Here is a 5,493-nt window from a genome sequence, read left to right as displayed (position 1 = left end):
CCCGTAGCCAATCAGCAGCAGTTGGGGCGGTGCAATGACCTCACCGGGTTCTACTCTCTTACCCCTCCCCCACGTGGTTGTTGCTGCCGGTAGCTGGGAGTAGGGAAGTTTGGAGGGGGAGGGGAGGAGAATAAGTGATGTCACCTTTCCCCCGTTTGATTGGCTGCCGGGTAGCCGCAACTACAACCAATCAACAGTCTCAGAAAGTCTGGCGCGGCCCCGCGGAAAGCCCTGTTGCCATCGGGAGGGTAGAGAACTAGCACTTGTATGGTAGCGCGCGCTGCGGAGTTGTCTCCGCGCGTGGCCTGGGGCTTGGTGACCCTGGGGACAGGCCACCTTCCCCAAGACTTTGACATTTAGGGCGGCTTAGTTTTCTGATAGCCCCCCCTGGGCATGGGGTGAGAGGAAGGCTTGAGATGGGGAAATACAGCACTTCATGGAGCATCACACTGCATTCCGTGAAGAGCTTACACTTTGTAGGTGTTCACACCTGGTGGCGGGGAGCGCATCACACTGGGGTTGGGAAGAGAGGGATATGCCCTGTTGGTGGTAGATTCCTGCTGCCCAGATACGGGATTCACACCAGGTGTGAAGATAATACACCCAGACTATTGCAGGGCCATATGCCTGTAACATTCACACTGCAAGTGAGAGAGTATATTGTGACATGGTCAGTTCACTTTGAGCTATAAGGAAATCGCAGTTGTCCAATGGGATTCACTGAGTATGAAGGGGATTGACATTATCCATGAGGTTCACATTATCAACTGTCCACAGATTTGCCTTGAGAGTGGCAGTGTCTGCAAGAAGTTCACACTGGGAAAGAATCTTATACTATTTCTTATGCTATTATATTACAGGGCTTCCCAGGTGGCTCACTGGTAAAGGATCCACCTGCCAATGCAGGAGATATGAGTTCAGTCCGTGGGTCAGGAAGATTCCCCTGGAGAAGGGAATGGCAATCCACTCCAGTATTCTTGGAATATCCCACGAACAGAGGAGCCTGGTGGGCTACAGTCCATGGGGCCGCAAGGAGTCAGAGGCAGCTTAGCAACTGAGCACATTATATTATGAATTATACTACTTTATACTGTCATATTATTACTGCAATTTTAATAGCATTCTAAAAGAGAGTTTGCATTCCATATTAAGTGGGCCCATACTGAGTAGGCCCATATTGAGTGGGCCCTGAGTTGAGGGAAATTTTACAGAGCTGTTTATACTGTGCCCATAGGGTAGACATTAGTTCAATTCAATAGCTCAGTTGTGTCCGACTCTTTGCGACCCCATGAACCACAGCACACCAGGCCTCCCTGTCCATCACCAACTCCCGGAGTCCACCCAAATTCATGTCCATTGAGTCAGTGAGGCCATCCAACCATCTCATCCTCTGTCGTCCCCTTCTCCTCCTGCCCTCAATCTTTCCCAGCATCAGGGTCTTTTCCAATGAGTCAGCTCTTTGCATGAGGTGGCCACAAAGTATTGGAGTTTCAGCTTCAACATCAGTCCTTGCAATGAACACCCAAGACTGATCTCCTTTAGGATGGACTGGTTGGATCTCTTTGCAGTCCAAGGGACTCTCAAGAATCTTATCCAACACCACAGTTCAAAAGCATCAATTCTTCGGTGCTCAGCTTTCTTTCTAGTCCAACTCTCACATCCATACATGACCACTGGAAAAACCATAGCCTTGACTAGGTGGACCTTTGTTGACAAAGTAATGTCTCTGTTTTTTAATATGCTGTCTAGGTTGGTCATAACTTTTATCCAAGGAGTAAACATCTTTTAATTTCATGGCTGAAATCACCATCTGCAGTGATTTTGGAGCCCAAAAAATAAAGTCAGCCACTGTTTCCACTGTTTCCCCATCTATTTGTCATGAAGTGATGGGACCAGATGCCATGATCTTAGTTTTCTGAATGTTGAGCTTTAAGCCAACTCTTTCATTCTCCTCTTTCACTTTCATCAAGAGGCTCTTTAGTTCTTCTTCACTTTCTGCCAGAAGGGTGGTGTCACCTACATATCTGAGTATGGGTGGGTCTGAAGAAAGTTTATATTCATCAGAGAGTTCCCACAGCCCATTTAGGTAGACCCTTGGAAAATGGTTCATGCTGTCCCACAAGGGTTCACAGCAGCCACAGAAAGTTCCCCATGCTTACTGATGTTCACTGTCTGTGTTAACTTTGTCACAGATATGAAAGAGATTAAGTATACTGTCCATGGGGAGGTGCATATTGGGCCAAAGTTCACATAGCCCATGGGAGCTTATGTGGTGTTGGGGAGGAGAGGATTTCCATTGATTGGGACGGTCTTTCATGCTCCACAGTCAGTTTGCATCAGGCATAAGGGAGAATTAGACTCAATGAGATATGCAGTCTCCACAAAGAAATTCACCCTGCCTAGGGAGCACAATGCTACAGTGACAGGGGTTCTCTCCTGCCCAGGCTTCCCAGGTGGCTCAATGGTGAAGAACCCACTTGCAGGAGATGTATGTTCCATCCCTGGGTCAGGAAGATCCCCTGGAAAGAAGAAGAAAATGACAATCCACTCCAGTATTCTTGCTGGGAAAATTCCATGGATGGAGGAGCCTGGTGGGCTACAGTCCATGGGGCCACAAAGAGTTGGAAAGGACTCAGCATCTACATAACAACATCAACTGTCTGTGCAAGATGGTCTCCGAATGTGGTGTGTTTTTAATGTCCACAGAGGAACCCCCACTGCTTATTCTAGTTACACCACGCATAGAGGAGACCTGTCTGTGGCAGTTCACACAGTCCAAGGCCTATTTCAAATGTCCCCAGAAGAATTACAGAAAATGTAGTTAACTTAGTTACACAGTTCATCAAAATTCCACTGTCATGTGGAGCTGGGGGGAGTGGTGCTACAGTAAGTGGGATAACACAGGCTTAGCCAGGTTGCTCAGGGTGGAACCGAGCTGGGCTTCTTCCCAGCTGTATGACCTTGGGCAAGTCATGAATCCCTTTGTGCCTCACTGTCTACATCTGTAACGGGATTTTTTTTTTTTTTTCAATCCTATGGCATAGGGTTGTTACGAAAATGTAAAGAATTCAGATGTGCAAAGCTGAAACTAAAACCTAGTGCAGCCAAATAAGTATTTAAAAAGGGGGGGGGGGGGATGTGCAAAGCATTTTTTTGTCTCCTCGTGTCTTTTGAGGGTAAATCCTCAGAAATGTCAAGTATTGGACTTCCCTGGTGGTGCAGTGGCTGAGAATCCACCTGCCAATACAGGGGATGTGGAATCAATCCCTGGTCCGGGAAGATTTCATATGTTGGAAGATTCCGCAGGCTGTGGGGTGCCACAGCTACTGAACCATGTGCTGCATCTCCTGAAGCCCGTGGGCTTAGAACCTGTGCTCCAACGCCGCAAGAGAAGCCACCACAATGAGAAGCCTATACTTCACATGGAAGAGTGGGCCCTGCTCACAGCAACTGAAGAAAGCCTGTGCACAGCAATGAAGACCCAGCCCAACCAGACATTAATTAATTAATTTTAATCATGTTAACTACTGTGGTGATTATTATTATTCAGAAGGAATTTATCACTACCTGAAGATTTTATGCTGTCACAACCTTACTGGTAACCTTGTCCATAGTTTGTACGTGTTGTGGTGGTGCTGTGGTAGTGCTTTTTGAAAGAATTCCGGAGTGCAGCATATCTGTGGGGCATTTATCAATCCATCAGGAGGCATTATGGTCTAGTGCTTGAGGTCCCTTTGTAACGATTTTTAGCTGTGTAGCCTTGGGCCTGGAACCTCTCTCAAGTCTCACTCTCTTAATGTGAAAAAATGGGAATCATTCAAGTATCTATCTCATTGAGTTGAGCTGAGGATGAAATGAGATGGTGAGTCTAGGGCCTTGCGTATAGTAAGTGCTCAGTAAATGGGAGCGGTGATTTTTATGTGCTCTGTGCTGCACTAGACCCTGGGAATCCCGGCTTTTCAGGAATTCACTGGGGACTTCCCTGGTGGTTCAGTGGCTAAGACTCCATGCTCCCAATGCAGGGGGCCCAGGGTTCAATCCCTGATCAGGGAACTAGATCCCACATGTGCATCCTGCAACTAAAGATTCCACATGCCATAACTAAAAAAAGATCCCACATGCTGCAACTAAGACTGGTGCAGCGAAATAAATTTTTTTAAAAAGAATTCATCATTTCTTGGCCTTTATTTGGGGCCTATTCTCGGTGATGAGTTACACCACACCTTAGGGAGTCATACTGTCAACACAAGTCATAACACCTTGTGTTGAAGGGGAGTTGGGCAAATTTTATTAGAGAGTTAAGACTTTCAGGCTTGGGAGGATATGTGAAATTGTATGAAAATTACAAGAGCTTCCAAGGGGGCACAGGTGTAAAGACTCCACCTGCTAATGCAGGAGACACAAGAGACATGGGTTTGATCCCTAGGTTGGGAAGATCCCCTGGAAGAGGAAATGGCAACTCCAATATCCTTGCCTGGAGAATCCCACGGACAGAGGAACCTGGCAGCTATAGTCCACTGGAGTCACAACGAGTCAGACACAACCGAGCAACTGAACACATGTGCACATGCATGAAAATTACAAAAGCCCAGAGGGGTTTTTAAATGTTAATAGTCTTTCAACTTTATTGAACTTTTTTAAAGAACTATTATCAGTTAGATTTAAGTTCAGACACAAGCAATAGACATCCAAACAACAGTGGCTCACACAAAATAGAGAGGTGTTTTTCTCTTCCCTCTGAAGAGATTGAATCACCTTGTTGTCTGTTCAGTCACACTTAGTTCTTCTTACCTCAGTGGCTGCTGAAGCTCTTGCCATTGGCTCTGAGTTCCAAGCAGGGATATGGGACATAGGGGGTTGACACTGAGTCTTTTAACAGCTTTTGTGGAAGCCCCACTCTATCCATATGTCTTATATTTTATTTGCCAGATGTATTTGGCCACCTCTATTTGAGCCCAGAGTGTTTGAATGGAATAGGGAGTTTCTACCTGTCTCTGGGAAAGGGTTACATTATCCATGATTTGGTAAGACCGACAGTGATGGGACTTCCCTGGTGGTTCAGTGGCTAAGATTTAGTGCTCCCAATGCAGGGGACCATATTCAATCCCTGGCCGGGGAACTAGATCCTGCATGCTGCGACTAAAAATCTCACATACCTCAATGAAAATCAAAGATTCCACATGCTACAACTAAGACCCCGCAGAGCCAAATACATAAATATGTTATTTATTTTTTTTTACATAAATATGTTTTAAAAACCTGATAGTGACATTGGTTTACTGCACATATTGGTTGTGTGTGTCAGTCACTCAGTCATGTCTGACTCTTTGCCACCTGCCAGGCTCCTCTGTCCTTGGGATTTTTTCAGGCAAGAATACTAAAATGGGCAGCCATTCCCTTTTCCAGGGGATCTTCCCGACCCAGGGATTGAACCCGGGTCTCCTGCGTTACAGGCACATTCTTTACCATCTGAGCTACCAGGGTTGAGGCTAC

The sequence above is a fragment of the Odocoileus virginianus genome, chromosome 20, assembly GCF_023699985.2.
Source record: "Odocoileus virginianus isolate 20LAN1187 ecotype Illinois chromosome 20, Ovbor_1.2, whole genome shotgun sequence".
NCBI lineage: Eukaryota > Metazoa > Chordata > Mammalia > Artiodactyla > Cervidae > Odocoileus > Odocoileus virginianus.
The sequence above is the reverse complement of the archived record's forward strand: the minus strand, read 5'-3'. Positions refer to the sequence as shown.